General features: G+C 43.1%; 1 pseudogene; it reads right to left on the bottom strand.

The window, feature by feature from the left end:
* Positions 1 to 20,155, bottom strand: part of LOC111175096 (protocadherin-8-like) — a 47,050-nt pseudogene extending 26,895 nt beyond the window's left edge.
* Positions 20,156 to 21,016: the final 861 nt, after the last annotated feature.

Consider the following 21,016-nt stretch of genomic DNA (forward strand, 5'->3'; position numbering starts at 1 on the left):
CCAGGAAGATCCCACGTGCCGCGGAGCGGCTGGGCCCGTGAGCCATGGCCGCTGAGCCTGCGTGTCCGGAGCCTGTGCTCCGCAGCGGGAGAGGCCACAGCAGTGAGAGGCTTATGTACCGCAAAAAAAAAAAAAAAAAAAAAAAAAAAACAAACAACCCAATCCAGAAATGGGCAGAAGACCTAAATAGACATTTCTCCAAAGAAGATATACAGATTGCCAACAAACACATGATAGAATGCTCAACGTCATTAATCATTAGAGAAATGCAAATCAAAACTACAATGCTATATCATCTCACATCGGTCAGAATGGCCATCATCAAAAAATCTACAAACAATAAATGCTGGAGAGGGTGTGGAGAAAAGGGAACACTCATACACTGTTGGTGGGAACGTAAATTGATACAGCCACTATGGAGTACAATATGGAGGTTCCTTAAAAAACTAAAAAAGGATTATTCTTGAGCCTTAAGATCTAATGGAATTTTCCTTGCTAGGTTTCAGACCTGCTTGGGATCCATCATCTCTTTCTTCTTTCCAATTTCTCCGTTTTTGAATCTCAAGCCTCACCCATATCTGATTTAGATGCTAGTTAGCAGAGACTTTGGACTTGGAGTTGATGCTGGAATTGGTTAAGACTTCTGGAACTGCTGGGATAGAGTGAATGTATTTTGCATGTGAGAAGGACATGAATTTTGTGCTAAAATATTCATTCATAGCTGCACTATATGTAATCAACCAAAATTGGCAACTACCCAAAGGCCTATAAATAGTAAAATGGAGGGACTTCGCTGGTGGCACAGTGGTTAAGAATCCGCCTGCCTATGCAGAGGACACAGGTTTGAGCCCTGGTCCGGGAAGATCCCACATGCCACGGAGCAACTAAGCCTGTGAGCCACAACTACTGAGCCCATGTGCCACAACTACTGAAGCCTGCGTGCCTGGAGCCCATGCTAGGCAACAAGAGAAGCCACAGCAATGAGAAGCCCACGCGCTGCAACGAAGAGTAACCCCTGCTCAGTTCAAATAGAGAAAACCCGCGTGCAGCAACAAAGACCCAATGCAGAAAAAAAAAAATTAATAAATAAATAATATTTTTGTTAAAAGAAATATATTTAAAAATAGTAAAATGGATAAATGAATATTGGTAGATCCACACAACAGAATGCTATAAAGGTTAGCATCCACTCTTTATAACTGAATGCAACAATGTAAGTGAATCTCGCAAATATAAATGAGTAAAGGGAGTCATCACAGAAAAGCATCTAACATATGATTCCATATACACAAAATGCAAAAACAGTCCAATGTAATCTATGATGTTAGAGTCAGGAGAGCAGGCATGCTTTGATGGGAATAGACTGGAGAGGAGCATGAGGGCTCCCGGAATGCTGCTCACAGGCACGTTCAGTTTCTTGATCTGAGTGCTGGTCACACAGGTGTAACCAGGTTGTAAAAATCCATTGAGCTGGATGCTTATTATGTGTGCACTTTTCTGTACATGTATTATACTCTGATAAAGTTTTTCTTTAAATGAAGAAATAAAAATGTTCTGTATAAATAAAATACAGAGAATTCAGAGCCAGCAGGTCCAGAGTAAAATAATTGTGAGTTTTTCAGGCAGAAGAAAATGATTCTAGGTGGAAAAATGGAAATGAAAGAAAGCATGAAGAATAACAGACTATAAATAGGTATGTAAAACCAAAGAAATATCGACTGTTTAAAACAATAAGAATAGTATCTTATGAAGTATAAAGTAATGTAGAATTAAAATACATGATAATAACACAAAAGATAAGAATGGGATCAATGCAAAGTATTCTACATGCTTACATTTTCCAGGAAATGGCAAAAAAAAAAAGTACTAATTCATAGTAGATTCTTATTAAGTCTAGTATGTATGTTATAATCCCTAAACACTAAAAGAAAAATAAAACAAGTTATAGCCAAAGGCAAGTAAATAAAGGGGGAAAATGGAATAGTAATGTTCAAAATTGTTGATTAGTTCAAAAAAAGGAATGGAAGAAGAAAAACAAAGAAAACAAATAGTAAAACAGTAGACTTAAGTACATTAAATAGTACTTATATCAACATAAATGAACTAAATATTTTAAGACTAAAATTTCATTTAGTTTCATTATTTAACAAGCATTTCCTGAAAGTCTACTGGAGTCAAACAAGATGCTCACTGAAGCCCTATACAGAGAGAGAAGGGAAAATTGCTCTACTTTCTCTTTAGATGGGTTGCATAAGGACCAGACTTGTGATACCCCCTAACTTTACCAGATCTGAAGTACAAAAGGAAACAGGAGAGGAAGTATGAGTAAAATCAGGTCACAGTGTATATTTTCCATTTCCCAAACCACCCCAGCCCAGGTCCACACAAAACTACACGTGAGAAGTTATCTTACTCATCAGAGTCAACCATCTCTACTCTCCACGACAGTGGGAAATCCATCATTTTCCCAGGCTGCTATGGACTCGGGCATCTGAGAAGGGAACTCACCAAGAAAAGAGTAGATGGCTACAGAAGAGAGGGCTCTGACAGACACCTGTGCCCCCAGCTGTCCCCAAGCTCATCTGTCTCCTTCCCCTCAGGGCAGAGCAGATGCTCAGCAAGAAGGAAAGCTCTGGAAAGGGGTTTCCAAGTCCAGTCAAATGTGGACAAGCTTTAGGGCTGAGAGAACATGTATGTTCTGACCTTTTTCTCATAAAGTAATTTTAGTAAAGAAAACTATGAAACATTTTTTTCACTAAATTGTCCTTTGGTTCTCTTTAGAAAGCATGGGTTCCAGCTCAGATAGCTGTTTCAAAAACAGCAGCAACAACAACAAAAGCTCGTGGCATAAAACTGGATTCTTTCAGTTTTCTGTATATTTATGGTTAAATGGAGTTTATAAATGTGACTCTTGTAGTCAGTAATCTCAAAGCTTTTTTAAAAACACAAAGTTTAATATCTAGCTCAATCATTTTCCAAGTTTATCTTAGTCCTTCTGAGGGAATGTGGGCAGTTGATTGCATGGTATTGTAAGTATGACAGTTAGGATCCCAGAAGAAAAAATAGTAGCCTTAAGGGAGCAAGTTCATATTAAGAGAAGAAAGACTCATATCTACTCCCTACCCCAGTTTATTCTCTATCTCCAGGAAAAAAAAATTAATAGAAGCTGCAGCTCCAAATTTTGTACCAGTTGCTTGATTTATTTGACCACTTTTCTAAAACACTGGTTTGATCAAATCACAAAAAAAGTCAAATTTATGTGTTTGACTTTCCCCACTCTCCTATCCTAGTTTCAACACCAGAAAAGTGCTAATAAGTTGGGGAAAAAATGAACACTATTCAAGGGGCAAGAGGGAGAGACAGAAAAGATTCAGATAATCCACAAATCTGTAATAAGTCTCAGAATTAATGAATGTAAATTATATATACATTGAGCTAGGTAAAGACTGGGGGGGCACCGATATATATATATATATATATATATATATATATATATATGTATGTGTATATATATATGTATATAGATATATGTGTGTGTGTGTGTATATATATATATATATATATATATATATATATACAAGGGCACACTATCAGTGGAGATGTTCTAAAGCTGCTCAGATATACAATGAGCTATCTTAACTTTTAGTTGTCATGCACTGAGCATTTTCAAAATACATGTTTATAATTTCTTAGCTTACAAAGGTTTTGTTACCTTTAGAGAACATTATAAAAGTAAGTCAAATGGCATTACCATAACCAGAAAGAGGAGGGCAAAAGAAAGTTAAATACCTTAGACCCTTTATACTTGTAAAAGTAATTTTTTTTTACATTAGAAAGCTAGCGGTTTGTGGATTTCAGAAAAGGGGAATGGGTTGCAAAAGGGTTAAAGTCACCTCAAAGAATCACTGAATTACAAACATAACCCCTGACCAGGCCACTAACTGTTTTCGAGTGTTTTACGTAAAACTCAAAATTGAATTTGCCAACAGACATGGAAAATTAAATTCCCTTGAGGAAGTTGCAAAGGCTTACATTTTGCTACAGGAGAAATAGAACATTAATGGAAGTTGCACAATATCTGTCTTTTTTAATCAAAATCTCAACAGGGCCCTGAACAGTAGCATGCCTCAAAGGAAGCAGCACAGAGAGAGGAAGAAAAGCACCCCTTTGTGCAAGCCTGCCGAGTCTATTAGGAGCATGCATGATGGATGAGGGACGCGCAGGCAGAGGACAGATCACATCTTTGAGTGGCTGAACATGCATTTAGATTGTTCATCCGCTCCTGGTGATTTCAGCAGAGAAACTACCAAAATGGGTTTTTAAGTACTTTGCTTTCTAGACCTATAGACCTATAAAGTGAAGAACTAACAAGCTAAAAGAAAGGCAGTAAGGCAAGGTGGGACGTGCCCTGAACCCAGAAGATGTGGTCTGGCATTGAAGCTCCGCCACTCACCAGTACTGGGACTTGCCTAAGTAATTTAACCTCGATTTTCTTATGTGTAGAAGACAATAACACTGCCTGCCTCACAGGATTGAAATATCATTGTACACGTGAAAAGCCTGACAGATATTAGTTACCACTGCACCACCAGCTGATGCAGGCATTTAATTAGGAAATGCATTGGCATGGCCAATGCAGGGCTGGGGGTTGGCATACTGCCTGGGGAATGACCAGCAGGCTGTCCCCTAGGAGACCTCAGGGAATTGCATTCATTAGCTTTGTCAATTTATCATAATACAGTGTCCAGCCCTCAGAGAGGCAGACTCAAATCCCTGATTTTTCAGCACTACGAAAATAGATCCTTTTCTGAATAGCAAAAATCACTTCAAGCAACCTCATGGTTCTGATGTATAAAACCAAAATTGCAATCTAATTAATTTACAATGAAAATTCTACTTTGCATAGGAACAGAATACATGCTTCCATAGGTCCAGCCCATTCTCTCCCTGAAAACAAGCTTACATGGAAAACCAAACCGCAGGCAGGAGGAGGAAGGTCGCTTGGGGATAAGAACTCAGGTGAGTAGGTAATCAGCACATTTCAAGTGTCCATCTCTTTATAGGCCCTCAGGTGTAATATGTCCTCAGGGCTATCTGAGAGGTGGGCCTGGCTCCTGTGATCAGGGCTTGGGGTATTGTCTATATGGCTGTCCCATCTCCATTTTAGGGGAGGCAGACCATTGAGGCTGGGGCAGGGCACATAAGCAGGAAGGTGGCAGGAGACAGGACTGAAAACTAAGCATGGACTAGAGCATATGCCATCTATAAAATATGTCTACCAAAATATCTATGAATGTCTGTGACTGCCTCCTGGGCCTTACGTGGGAGAAGTTCTACAGGTTTTCTTGCCTCCAGGTTGGAAAGAAAGTACCTTTCAAGCTGCGTGCTCTCTGGAAGACTCTCTCCCATTACTTAGAAATGCCTATCAATCATCTCCCCAGCTGCAGTGGCCTGAGCTAGAAGCTGATCATCCACCACTTTATTACTTCATGCCTCTTGCAGGGTATCACGACAGCACCATGGGCTGACGGGGGTGCACGAGGTGCAGAGCATGTGGCCTACAGGCTCAATTAAATGGCACATTAGCATTCACCAAAGCAGAAAAAAGTGGGCTACCAAGTTTTTGTGAGTTTTCCAAAGGATTCTTGAACTAAAGAAACAGTTCATTTATTATTACTGGGCTCTAACCTTTCCATTTAAATGTCCTCATGTGCCTGTCAAGTTCACTGCTGGCTTGAAATATAGCCAGAAGACAAAATGATCGACTGATCTAACTTTCCAAGAACTACTGTAAAAAAATGTTTCTACTAAAGGGTCTTCTTTTAAAATCAGAGGCTCATACCACTGTCAAAAAAATTGTAATCCACAGAGGACTTTATTATTGTTCACGTACTTGAAAAGTTAGTTTAAAAAAAATAATAATAGCCAACCAAAAGAGATGAAAAAAAAAACCTAATTGCACCAAACAGAAAGGAAAAAAGAGAAAAAATTAGGAATATTTGGAAGAACAAACTACATCCATTTAAACAAGACAAGAGGGAAGTGAAAAATGTTTCTGATGGTAACAATAAATATTTATTAAGTGATAACTATGGGCAAAGCATTGCTCTAAGCATTTTTTATGTACTATCTCATTTAGCTATTACAAAATCCCTATAAAGTAGGTACTGTTATCCCCATTTCAGGTGAGGAAACCAAAACCAAAGAGATTATAGTATTCCTTTTGAGAAAGAAGACATTATTTTCATGTTCCTTTAGGTCACTTTTTATATGAATAGTAGCATTCGAGGACAGGGCAAGATTACACATTCTGTGTTACGCTAGGTCACAAGGCCTCACAACTTGTCAAATCCTATACAAATCCCATCTGACCAAGGTAGCATGGATTGATCTTTAAGAAAACCAGGCACATTGTGGAAACCTGTTCTGTAATATACGGGTCAAGTCATTACCCTAAGATGTAATGCTGCATTGTCAAGAGTTCAAGAAAGCGAAACCGGTGGACTGAGTTCTGAGGAGAGCTGCTGTTTCACTTCCACTCTGAAGGCTAGTAAGATATTCTCTCATGTTGCTGGGCAGCGGCAACGAAGTGCAGCTCCCAGTTGGCCATGTACGTGATCATGAGGGTTTATCAGGATGTAACTCCGTTGTAACTTGAGGAAGGAGACAGATCCCAAAACAAAACTATCTCTACAACTTATGTCAAAGAGTGCTCTGCCTATGTTTTCCTCTAGGAGTTTTATGGTGTCCAGTCATATATTTAGGACTTCTAAAACTATGTTGAATAAAAATTGGCAAGAGTGGGCAACCTGGGACTTCCCTGGTGGCACAGTGGTTAAAAATCCACCTGCCAATGCAGGGGACACGGGTTCGAACCCTAGTCTGGGAAGATCCCACATGCCGTGGAGCAACTATGCCCGTGCGCCACAACTACTGAGCCCATGTGTCCCAACTACTGAAGCCCATGCACCTAGATATCGTGCTCCGCAGCAAGAGAAGCCACCGCAGTGAGAAGCCCGCACACGGCAACAAAGAGTAGCCCCCGCTCGCCGCAACTAGAGAGAGTCCGTGTACAGCAACGAAGACCCAACGCAGCCAAAAATAAATAAGATAAATAAATTTATTTAACAACGACAAAAAAAAGAGTTTAAGAAAGCTTGGGAGAATTCAGTTAGCCGGTTAAGTCAGTCTTGGTCCAAGCTTCCGACACCACATTACAAAAGGGCTCCTCTGTACAACATCCAACAATAAGAATCAATGGACCTTAAATTGAGATGAGTAGGAGTCCGAAAGAGGGTGATAGGACAGGCAGCTGGCTGAAGTTTTTCCTCCCACTACAGCTAAATATTTCATCTGCCTCAAGCAAGTGAAATGACCAGCCCGCACCTAATTAAACTGCATAGTGATGGTGCTGTGCCACCTTTACAGCATGACAGACACATAGCCTCACCGGTAGTCAGCCACAGAAATCAATAGCTGACATTTGCTCAATGAAATACAAATTGAGATTAGCTAGCTTCACTTTTTATTCAGCAAATTCAAGTCTGCAATCAATTCCTGTGCCTGTGTAGACTATGGAAATTGGTTTTAAATGGATTTGTTTCTTCCTTAGCTAATTACAGCACACAAGTAAATTCATAATCGATTGCTGCCTCTACTTTTACTGTATACATTTCCATGAGCAAAATAAGTCTGTCAAAGATGGATATTATGATGTTTTTTACAGAGAGAAGCTACTAAGTGCTCCACATACATTGTAATATATCAGCTAGTTAATGTTAATTTAAAAGACTGTCTTATTTGTCGAACAACTGTGAAACCTCCCCTGTGGTTACTAGTTAAGTGTATAAAAAGTTCTCAGTTTTATCAAGAGTCTACTTGGAGAAATAGAGCTTTGCAGAGTGTCTGGCACATTATAGACAGTGCTCAGACAATGTTAGCTGTTATTGATGTAGTGGGTGGTGTACAATGAGTAACACTGGAGTCAGGAAACGAGGTTCATATACTAGATCCATCACCCTTTTGTTTGGGTTTTCAAAAATTCATTTTTAATTGAAGTATAGTTAATTTACAATGTTGTGTTAGTTTCAAGCGTACAGCTAAGTGATTCAGTTATCATATATATGTGTATATATACATACCCATATGTATATATATTATTTTTCAGATTCCTTTCCATTATAGGTTATTATAAGATATTGAGGATGGTTCCATGTGCTATCCAGTATAGGTCCTTGTGGTTTATCTATTTTATATATAGTAGTGTGTATATGCTAATCCCAAACTCCTAATTTATCTGCTCCACCTCCACTCTCCCCTTTGGTAACCATAAGTTTGTTTTCTATGTCTGTGAGTCTGTTTATGCTTTGTAAATAGGTTTGTGTGTATCTCTTTTTAGATTCTACCTGTAAGTGATATCATATGATATTTGCCTTTGTCTGACTCACTTCACTTAGTATGATAACCTCTAGGTCCATCCATGTTGCTGCAAATAGCATTATTTCATTCTTTTTTATGGCTGAGTAATATTCCATTGTACAAGTATACCACATCTTCTTTAACCATTCCTCTGTCAATGGACATTTAGGTGGCTTCCATGTCTTGGCTATTGTGAGTAGTGCTACTATGAACACTGCGGTGTGGGGTGCATGTATCTTTTCGAATTAGAGTTTTCTCTGAATATATGCCCAGGTGTGGGATTGCAGGATCATATGATAGAGTTACAATATCATCACTCTTGACTCAACAGTTCCAATTCTGGGTATATGGCCAACAGAAGCAAGTGTTACATCCACCAAAAAACGTGTAAATGTATTCACAAAAGCCAAAAACTTGAAATCACCCTAATGACCATCAACTGTAGAGTGGATACATAAATTGTGGCAAATTCACAAATCAAATACTACACAGCAGTGAGAAAGAATGAAAAGCATGGATGAAGCTCACAGACATAACTGTGAGCCAGGCTGTACTGTTCCATTTATAGAAAGTTCAAGTACAGGAAAAGTCAGATGGTGAAAGAGGTTTGAATAGCGGTTTCCTTGGGAAGAGTTATTGCCTGGGAAAGGTGCACGAAAAGGAGCCATCAAGGGAGCTGGAAATGTTCTATTCCTTGATCTGGGTGGTGGTAACATGAGTGTATACATATAAAATTCCATCCAGCTGTAAACCTAAAATTCATGTACTTTAATGTTATATTGTAATTCCTTCACTGACTATATGACCTCAAACAAATCATCCTCTCTAAATCTCCATTTCCTCATCTATAGAATGGGGATGATAATATAACTACCTCCTAGGATAATTATGAGGTATAAATACAGTAATTCATGTAAAGCATTTAGCATGGAGCCTTGTATACAATGAGCATTTGATAAATGTTGCCCATTGTGGTCTCTCACTGAGAATGCAGTCATCAACAGGCAGGATTCCGGAGTTATAAATTGCTTGAGGAATCATACTTAAGGTAGAAGCCAACATCACAAATGCATGTGAACCTGGTTTTAAGAAAAACAAAGACATCTAATCCTATGTTTATAAACTTGAGGGAAAATTTTAGATTCTCAGCTTCTAAATATTGTTTCCCACAGAATTCATTTACATAACAAATTACTCTATTGAAATTGAAATACTATTCAACGTAAACCAAAAGATGGGTGTACATTTCACTTTGAAGGTATGTCTCGTGTAATTTTAGGTACACTCGTTCATGTTTGCTCTACTCTCACTGGGGCCTAGACCACCGATTCTGGAAAGCTGATGCTTGGGGCCACATACTAACTCTGAAGACACCACAGGACCTGGAAACCGATTTCTACAGCAGTGATTTTCTACGGAAGGCCAGCAGCCAAAGGAGTTTAAAGGACTTTCTGGCATCTCGCCTGAGCGTAGGTAAAGAATGAATTACTGATCATGAAAATGGCTGAATTACTTCTTGGGCAAGTTTAGGAATAACAGCAGGTTGATTTTATCATGACCATTGCTGCAATATCTCTAAGGTTATAGGACTGAATATGAGAACTACAAATTTAAGGTGCTAGCTAGAATAGCAGAGGAGCCTTTAGAAATTAGAGTTTCTGCCTGCAGAAAATCTTGTAGTATTGGGAATTCTTTTTGTTTTTGTTTTTTAAAGATCACACTGCCACAACTTGTGGAATCTTAGTTCCCCGACCAGGAATCGAGTCTAGCCCCAGCAGTGGAAGCGAGGAGGCCTAATCACAGGACCTCCATGGAATTCCCGGGAATTCCTGTCATTAGACATTTTTCAAATATTTTATAATAAATAATATAATGTGTCCACCCATTTTTAGATACTTCTATGAACCAATAAAAGACTGATGTCATGAACCAGGGAAGCGTGGAGAACAATGAAAACACAGTCACCCTGTAAATGTGTCGAGCAACGATGGTGGGTCAGTGGCTCCCTCAACAAGTCCAGCCTGTGGATGTGGTCCTCCAGCCTGGCCCTCCTTCTAAATCCACTAGAACTGTGATAATGGAAAGGTTGTACAGCTTCTCTGCCCAATACCGTAGCCACTAGCCACACATGGCTAATGCGACCAAGGAACTGAATTCTTCATTGTACTGAATTTTAATTCATTTAAATTTAAGCAGCCACATGTGGCGAGGGATTATTGAATTGGGTGGACAGTTCTTGCCAGTCAGATCTTGATGAGCCTGGACCCTTCCTATTGGGGAGATACTAGTGTCCTGCCCTTGCAGATCCAATTCTTCCCACGGTCTGAGCCAATCTTGAAGCCAACAAGACATAATCCAGATCCTTCCATCCCGTCACCCAACCTTGCTGCCCCTGGATCTGGTCAGCTGTTCACCTAAACCTTCCAGTCACTGCATTGGGCATTTGATCTCTCCTTTTGCCCCCGGTCTTCTGCCTCAGTGTCTGCCTAGCTTCTTGTTCACAGCTAAGGGAAGAGTCCTGTTGGGAGCTCTAACCCAGATGACTGAGGCCTTAAAACTCTCTCTGGGTCCTGCCATCCCTGCTCCCTGCAGCCCTGCCTCAGATGGAGCTGCGGCCGTGAATGGGCTGAGTGCCCAAAAGCACAACATCACCAGTCATCTGTATTTGGTTTTCACCCATTGCCAGAATCTGCCACTGCTCTACCCACTAAGCACCAGGCAACCGTCTCAGATGTTAGGCTAGAGAAACGGTTTGGGTTCCCCCAGCCCAGTGGTGCCCGTCCACAGCTTCTTCTTTCTCCCCATTGGGCCTATGGTTACAGCTGGGGTCCAGATTCTTCATCCAGCCTAAAGTTAAAGTATGTTCCCAGTAAAACTGTAAACACTTAACTGTATAAGAACAGCTAGATGAATATTTTATTTACATTCATAAATGATCCTAGAAAATAAAATATATGTTCACTAATTATATTTGTGGCAATAAAAGGCTCTCATCTAGAACTCTTTGGTAAAATAGCGTGGATTATATAAAATCATCATGTACTCTGACACTGACTATTATCGTAATTTAGGGAAACGTCTGTCAAAACCAGGAGGCTCGTGGGTGCAGCTTGGCTTATAAATACTTGACAGAAACATAAATGTGTATATTCCCCAGACGTAACTGTCTATATGAGTTGCAGCATTTCAGAATGAAGTGGCTATTTCTGAGGCATGTGAAGGTGATTCATCCACTGAAGGATGATTTAATTCATCATTCTGTCCAAGAAGTGTGAAACGTGGCCCTGCTGGCCTGCAGTTTTGAACTCTGTCATATACACTTGGCCACCAGCACTTGGGGAGACATAGGCTTGAATAACATCCTTTGGGTTCTTAGTGTTCTGGCTGGAAACCCATATTTCTCAGCTGGGAAACGTGAGGGCAACGGGTACTTGAAGAGAGTACAGTCCTGTAGCTGTCTTCATGATGTGATGAAATGCCTGGATTAACCTTTCAGGATCCTTAAAAGTTTTTTGTTCTGAATGATCTGAAACAACTTGGAAATAAAGTGAAATAGTTTTAAATGTTTTAAATAACTAGAATGCTACATAGCGATATACTTAAAAATGCAAACAGCATTCAGTTGTCCAGAGACTGGTTTTCTAGCTGTTTATTTTTTTCTTCCTCTGGATTTTCTACCAATGACTTGTACCTCCACCTGCTGGTGCACTGAGGAAATGAAATGGGAATAAAATCCAAGCAAGTAAATTAAACGATTTGCGAGAATCTCTGATACAGGTTTGGTGGGAGAAATGGTCAGAATTACAGTCTAAAATGAAGTTTCTGAAGATTATCGGGTTATGGGGGCGGGGGGGTGGTGCTGTGATGAATTGGGAGATTGGGATTGACATATGTACACTAATATGTATAAAAGGGATAACTAATAAGAACCTGCTATATAAAAAAATAAATAAAATAAAATTCAAAAAATTTTTAAAAAGATTATCGGGTGTATCCACTCATCCTCTGTGTTAACTATTAAAAGTGAGATGCAAAAAACAACTTAAAATACCTGTGATAAACATCTTATCTCCAGCTGTCAACATCTAATTCAATTATCTTGCCATCACCCACGTGGCATCCCTTCAACACTCCCACTAAAAGTTTTACAAGAAAATGCAGCAGACAGTTGACGTATAAACCAAATCATAAATCGGAACAGCTCATGAAGTCAAAGACAGAAACATCCTCAGAAATGTAAATCGGTCCTAAATCTTCAGCAGGCTCATAAAATAAGTGTGTAAAAACCCTACTGAAACTACGCTACAGCAGAACATTTTAAAAGCATGGACTCCAAAGCCAGACTTCCTGAGTTGGAAATCCAGCTCTACCCCTTACAGCTGGGTGGCCGTGATCAAATTACTCCAACAAGTCTATGCCTCAGTTTCCCCATGTGCAAAACGGTGTTAAATGACAGTGCCTACTTAATAGCATTATCATGAGGATTAAGTGAGTTAATACTTGTAAAGCACCTGAAACAGTTCCTGACACATGGTAAAACTTGTATAAATGCTCAATAAATAAATAAAATGTAGCTGTTGCATACTGGCAGGAGGAAATGTGATTGTTATTACCGAGAAACGAGAAATGGTATTTTCTCATGGTGAACACATTGCCTTGATCACATTATTGTTTGCTAAAACTGCACCTTGAGCTATCATGGATTTAGAGAGCTTGCCTATTATTATAAAGAGGAAACTGAGGTAAGGGAAGAATAAGCTGGTAATTCCCTAAATAGTGAATAAACAGTAGGAGTTCCAGGAATTTGATTTTGTTTTGTTTTGTTTTTGGAAAAGGCTTATTTACCATTAAATGATCTGGAAAGGTACATTTACTGTAAAATCTTCAAGTTTTAAGATGACACTAAAATTGTCCACAAAACAAAGTTAGCACAATGGAACTTGTAAAAACAAGATAAATTTATCCTAATATAAAATGTGATATTTATGTGATATATTTATGTGATAAATTTATCCTAATATAAAATGTGATATTTATGTGATATATTTATGTGATAAATTTATCCTAATATAAAATGTGATATTTATGTGATATATTTATGTGATATATTTATCCTAATATAAAATGTGATATTTATGTGATATATTTATGTGATATATTTATCCTAATATAAAATGTGATATTTATGTGATATATTTATGTGATATATTTATCCTAATATAAAATGTGATATTTATGTGATTTATTTATGTGATATATTTATCCTAATATACAATGTGATATTTATGTGATTTATTTATGTGATATATTTATCCTAATATACAATGTGATATTTATGTGATTTATTTATGTGATATATTTATCCTAATATACAATGTGATATTTATGTGATATATTTATCCTAATATAAAATGTGATATTATCACCTGAAATAGTCATACAGTTGTGATGTATATTCTGGTTAAACCACACCTTCATTCATCCATTCAGTAAAAAATGTTAGTACACATTTGATGCCAGTGATTCAGCACGGAACAGGGAACAAATAATAAACAAGCAAATATATGAAATAACACGAGGCAGTGATAAACGCTGCGACGGAAAATAAAGCAGGGTGGAGAGTGGCAGTGACAGTGGGGAGAAGCAATGTGCAGTCAGGGAGACCTCTTTGAGGATGGATATCTGAGCAAAGAACTAAATGAAGGCAGAAAGCAAACAATATGGGTATCTTGAGAAAGAACTTACCAGGCAGAGGGAACAGCAAGACACTGAGGTCTGAAATAAAGACACGCTTGGTCAATTCAAAAAAACAAGAAAGCCAATAAAATGACCTAAATTATCAGGGGAAGAGTGGTAAGAACTCAGATGGGAGAAGCAGCCAGGAGCCAGATAATACAGGACTTTATGGGCCATGCGTGGCTTGTTTACAAACACGGCCCCAAAATTCTTTAATAATTTTCCAATGTAGACATGGGGTCTTTGTCCCATTCCTTTGAATCTGGTGGGCTTAAGATTGCTTGGACCAGTAGAATATGATGGAAATGACTATGTCTTTCTGAGGTTGGGTCATAAAAGAAGATGGGTCTTTGTCTCGTTTGTTGGAGCATTCATGTTTGCAACCGTAAGCTAGCATGTGACTTTCCTGAGGCCGCCATGCTGTGAGAGAATCAAGCCATGTGTACAGGACACATGTAGCCCCCCTTCCCACCCCCAAGTCTGCAATCCTAGAATTTCAGTCATCCTAGTTACCACGCCAGACACATGACTGAATAAGCCTTCAGATGATTCCAGCTCCCAGCCATCACATCTTCTCAGCTAAAGCCTCAGAAACTGAAACAGACACAAGCTATGTCCCGTCCAAAATGGCCCAGAGAATCCATGAGCATAATATGATTGTTGTAAACCACTGTATTTGGGGCTAGTTTGTTACCCAGCATTCATAACTGGGACACCATGATAGGGATTTTGGATAAGTGAGAAATCTTTGGAGAGTTGATTAACATAATCTGATTTATGAAGTAAAGGGATCACTCTAGTTCCTGCAGGGAGAACAGACTGCAAGAGGGCAAGCATGCAAGCAGAGAGGCCAGTTTGGAACCTACTGCAGTTGTCCAAGCAAGAGATGATAGTGCCCCGGCTAGGGCAGCAGCAATGAAGAGAGTGAGAAGAGCTTTGTTTGACAATATAGTTTCAAAGTAATTCCAATAGGATTTGCTGATGGATTGGAAGTTGCGTGTGGGAAGACACAAATCAAGAATGACACAAAGGATTTTGGACAGAGCAAGCAACTAAGTGAATAGAGGTGTCATTTCCAGAGCTACAAACATTAGAGGAAGAGTAGGTTTGGGGAACAGAAATCAAGAGTTCAGTGTTGAACATGTGATATGTTCATTAAACACCCAAATGGAGACGTGGAAGAAGCAAGTAGGTATACAAATTTGGAGGTCAGGAGAGAGGCTGTTTCCGTAGTACTATGTTCAACTCTAAGTGCCTCATTTTAGGAGAGATATATACAAACTAGAGAATATTCAGAAGAAGGGGACCAGGATGCAGACACTTTTAAAAGCCATACCATTTAAAATAAAAAATGTTGAAGGAACTAAACATAGGGTGGGCAAAAGTATCTATGATGGTGAAGAGGCACTTGAATTAGTAGGACATACCATCAGGACTCATCTCTGAGAGACTAAACATCTAATGCCCACTTTTGTGGAGACTAACAAAAAACACCTCAAAATTGACTATGCCTTTCCCCACAGGAGCTACCGTTCCAGAACCAGACACCATTACAGAGATTTTGACCTCAACACTACAGGAGATGGACTGAATAGCATAAGGCTGTATTGGTGCAGGATTCACTGAACAGAGCAAAGCCAAAAAAACCCACACACCCCTCAAAAAAAAATAAATAAAATTGAAAAAGAAATATCAAAAAAAGAAAAAAAATCTATCCCCATATGTTCCCAGCAAATGGCATACTGGCCTATATGAAATTTACCTATTCATATGCTGTTCCCTTCTGGAATACCCACAGGGGGGAAGTTATCCTTAGTGCTCGTGACACTAAGTTATTTTAGTATTAATAACCACAATATTCTGATTTTTCAGTATTTTAATCTTTTGCATTAATAGAGGCAGTTTAGTAGGGTGAGTAAGAGCAGGAAATCTGGGGCTTCCCTGGTGGCGCAGTGGTTGAGAGTCCGCCTGCCAATGCGCGGTACACGGGTTCGTGCCCCGGTCCGGGAAGATCCCACATGCCGCGGAGCAGCTGAGCCCGTGAGCCATGGCCACTGAGCCTGCGCGTCCGGAGCCTGTGCTCCGCAACGGGAGAGGCCACAACAGTGAGAGGCCCGCGCACCGCAAAAAAAAAAAAAAAAAAAAAAAAGCAGGAAATCTAAAGCCAGAATTCCTGGGCTAAGATCTTAACTCCAACACTTGGGCAAACTACTTAAACTCTCTGTGCCTCAGTTTCCTACCTCATTAGATTTATCATGGGGAATAAATAAGTCAATAAATGTATTTAAAATACATAGAAACAGCTATATAGTCAGTGATTAAAAATATTAGCTCTATTCAGTAGTATTCAGAGTACTCCGATCTATGAATGTACAGTTAAGACCCCTTGTTCAGTTTTTTTAATTATGCATTCGGGCATATAATATTATGACTTTGAAAGCAAGAACTTCAAAGTCACAGGTGTGAACTTACCCTCTTGCTTTGCAATCATTCCAAAAAGTGCTTTCTTGATATCAGAACTGTTGTCATTCAATTCACTGTCTCCTTTTCCACTATCTCTCACACTAAACTCATCTGGGTTTGAATGTGTCCTGGAAGTGAAAAGGAAAAAAACTACTCTGTTATCCATAAAAATGTACAAAATTTCAAACCCATGGCTTAGAGATAATGATAAATACTCTGCAATTACCTTAAACTTGCAGTAGATTTATCCTCTCCCCACAGGAATGGGGAAAGAAAAAGACCTGAGACGGAACCCTGTTTAAAAAGAGGTGTGAGAGCAGCAGTTAATAATATTTCACCCTTAGATATCAGAACTGACAGAGCAGGTACAGCATCCCTCATCTGCAGTGCTTCAGGAAGACACCATTTAAACCCTGATGGAAAGGGATTCGAGCTGGACCCATAAGGAAGTTACCAGGGACCGAAACAGCAGGAATAGACATGGGCCTCCAGGAACACATGAGCATCAGGCCTCCTCCTGCTCTCATCGGTGAAGAATTTTTCCTCTCAAATAAAAAATAAGTCCCGAAAAATTAGCCACTTGAAGTCCCAAACCTGATCAGGCACTGAATTTTCATAAAGCTCCCAGCGTGAAAATTTACTGAATGCTAACGAGGACACTAAGAGAGCTGGGGGTGCGCTACCTGGGCCCAGGGGATCTCGTTCCTCTTCCGAGGCGAGGGGCATAAGGACACCGCACTGTTCCCGGACTGGGAAGTCTCGGCAGACTCGTTCTCCTATGCCTCTGAGGAAATGGAAAGCGGCGGTGTCTCCATGAAGAACCTTGGGTTGAACCTCCCAGGATCAGCCCCTGATGTCCTGCAACATGGGCAAGCCTGGCCACTGCTCGCATGGCACCTGCTCTGTCTGTGCTCACAAAGCCTCTTCCTCCGCGTCCTAGCCTTGCCTGAGCAGGAACAAGTCACGGTGACGATGGCCACCGGCGGAAGGCCGCAGCCGCTGGTCAAAGCCCCGACCACAACCACGGAGAGGTCAGGGTGCCGTCCTGCTCCATGCGCCGTGCGCCGTCCCGCGGACACCTCCCATTCCTCGTTTGCCGGCGGAGGCGGCCGTGGCACCAGCACCACCTCTCCGCCAGGTGGCGCCGAGTGCGCGGGCACGAGGAGCAAGGTGGCCGTGCACTACCGGGCCGGCCGGCCTCCGGCCAGCACCACGACGGCCGCCGTCAGCGGGTCGGCGGGCTGCGGGGACAGGCGGCACTGCAGGGACAGCTCACCCGTGGCCGGGTGTAGCGCTAGCGCCCCGGGGCCGCAGTCGCTCCGCGTTGAGGTCTTTGTCCGTGTCCCTAGCCTGCAGTCGGGTCAGCAGGTAGCCCAGGGGCGCGTCCCGGGGCAGAGGGGCCTGGGCTGAGTCACTGACGAGCGGCGGGGTCACCAGCCGAGGAGCGTGGTCGTTCTGGTCCTCCACATGCAGCCGCATCACGGCCCGGCCCCGGAACGGCCGAGAGCCGTCGTCGAGCGCCTCCAGCCCCAGCCGCAGCTCAGCCAGTTCCTCGCGGTCAAAGCACTGTCATGCCTGCAGCTCCCCGGTGACGGGGTCCGATGAGACGTAGGTGGACACGGAGCCTCCAGCAGCCGGTAGGTGACCTGGCCGTTGCGGCCCAGGTCCGGGTCCCTGGCGGCCACCGAGGCCAAGTAGGCCCCGGGCAGGTTGTTTTCACTCACCGACACCTCGTAGACCGGCCGCGTGAAGAGCGGCTCGTTGTCGTTCTCGTCGCTCACCCGCACCAGGTAGGGCCGTACGGTGCGCAGCGGGGGCGCGCCGCAGTCCTCGGCCACCAGCGTCAGGTTGTACTCGGCGATGCGCTCGCGGTCCAGCGACCCCGCGGTCACCACCAGGCAGCTGCCCGCGTAGGCCGGCTGCAGTCGGAAGTGCTCGTGCCCATAGAGGGCGCAGCGCACCTGCCCGTTGGCTCCCGAGTCCCTGTCCGAGGTGCTGACCAGCTCCACCAGGCTCTTGCGTGCCGCCCCGTCTGGCACCAGGGAGATGGCTCCGGCCTCTGGCGTCCCGGGCCCGGTCGACTAGGTCGCGTCCGCACCCCCGAGAGCAGCGGCGGCGGCGGCGAAGGGCGAGGCGACAGGCGCGCCCGGGGCGGCCAGCGGGGTGATGGCGATGTCCGGCGCGTTGTCATTGACGTCGCGGATGCGCACGATGACCTTGCAGGTGGCGGCGCGGGGCCCGGGGCCGCGGTCCTGCGCCCGCACGTCCAGTTCGTAAGTGTCCTGGCGCTCGTGGTCCACGGGCCCAGCCAGGGTGAGGCGGCCCGAGCGCCGGTCGAGGCGAAAGAGGCAGCGCGCCTCGGGCTGGGTACGGGAGCCGAAGGCGAACACCACGTCGCCGTTGGGGCCCTCGTCGGGGTCCGCCGCGTCCAGGTCGAGCAGTAGCGAGCCCACGGGCGCGTCCTCCGCCAGCTCGACCTCGGCCACGGCGCCCTGCGGGAAGGCCGGGCTGTGGTCGTTCGCGTCCAGCACGCGCACACTGAGGGCGGCCGTGGCGGAGCACGGTGGGCGGCCTCCGGCCTGGGCCACCAGCTCCAGGTTGTAGGCGGCCTGGCTGTCGCCGTCCAGCTCCTGCAGCAGCACCAGGTCGGCGCACTGGGCACCGTCCGCGCGCGTCTGCAGCTCCACGCGCAAGGGGCTGTGCGGCCAGGCACACGCTCTGCAGCCCATTGGCCTCCACGTCCTCGTCTATGGGCACCTCCAGGGGGATGCGCGTGCCCACGGCCGCGCCCTCAGACACCTCCTCCGGGATCTGGGCCCGGGAAAAGCGTGGCTCGTGGTGGTTGACGTCCCTCACCTCCACCTCCACGTGCACCAGCCGGAACTGCTCTTGCTAAAAGCTTACCACTTTGAAGGCCTGGCCGCACAGCCGCTGGAGGTCCAGGCCCGCATCTCTGAGGACGGTCGCCCTCTTGCACCTGGACCAGCGAGCTGTTGATCTTAATCAGGCGGAACTGGCCTGGCACCTCGCGCTGGGAATTAAACAGGATGTGGTCAGACAGAACACCGATGAAGGTGCCGAGGGCTTCTTCCTCAAAGGTGAGGAAATTGACAGTTTCGGTGCAAGACCCTGACACCAGAAGCAGCAGCAGAAGAAGCAACAGGGACCCCAGTCCAGCCCTGTGTAAAGTGTCAGCGGGGAACCTGAGTCTCCAGTGAGACATTCCTGTTAGTCAAAGGGAAAGAAAAACACCAACAATCCGAGTCTCTGCGCTCAGACTTCCAGCCTTCTCAAGGCCTCCTGAGTGCACAGTCAGGAGACACTTGCTGTCTTAAATACTTTTGATCACTAAACCCTCTCTGCTATATAATCGCTTTTCTCTGCCTGGGACCCAAGCAAGCTTTTTCTGAACCCTACCGGGGAGGTTACGTAGGGAAGAATATGCAAATTAGCATCCATCTGGACCAATCCACAGTCTCCCGGCCTCTGGGTCATGTTCTTCCCTTGAAAGAGCTCACAGAAGGGCCTGGAGAGCTGAACAGTGGCCAGGGCAGTGCAGGGGATCATTAAGATCCCTACAGAAGTTTACACTATAAAAACGCACCCTGCTTGCTTTGCTAGTGTGCCTGAATCTCACTTTGAGAGTATGCGCAGGGGACCCGCAGCATCTTTATTCCTTCCTGAGCACACATAGTCCTTGGACAGAGGCACAATTGCTATTCTCCTTTACCATTTTGAAACTAATGCATATATGCATCCTTTGCCACCCACGGTTATCCATCTATATTGGGTTATCATTTCCTGTATTGAAAGATTCTGGGGGAGCAGCTTCTCCAGAGTCAGGCAGTCTCTAATCAGAGAAGAACTGTTTTCCAAAGTAATCATTTCTGAATAGCTTTTCCCAAGCAAAGAAACCATTAATGATGAAATTTCAGCCCCTTCATCTCCTTTTATGTCAGTAATTACTTACACATGAAGACTCGGTGTCAGTCAGGGAGGTTAGTCAGCCACAATTCACTGCAAGGGATAGTTAAGGGTAAGAAAAAGATTTAGGGAAATACATTGCAGTCAGTCTCGTTAGAAAATTGTTATACACCAATTATTTTTTAAAAGCCCTTGGCTGAAGAAAACCGCAGGTGGCCTGATAGGCTGAAGGCTAAAGAAACATTAAACCATCTGTCTAAAGCACAATAGTCCTATATTAAGTTCTCTTTATGTGTGAAGTGTTCTAAATGCTAAACAGTCCCACATGTTAATGATGACATTGTTCCTCGTGCCATGGAGCCGTCATCAAGGCAGAGTGTTCTTTAACCAGTCATCTTGAATAAAATCAGTGAGCAGGCTAAGCTATTAATATGCCCAGGCTATTCTTAGCTCCTACATGATCTGTAATGTTATT

Source organism: Delphinapterus leucas, chromosome 18, assembly GCF_059928025.1.
Source record: "Delphinapterus leucas isolate spDelLeu-1000000601 "Yukka" chromosome 18, BTC_Dleu_Yukka2, whole genome shotgun sequence".
Taxonomy (NCBI): Eukaryota; Metazoa; Chordata; class Mammalia; order Artiodactyla; family Monodontidae; genus Delphinapterus; species Delphinapterus leucas.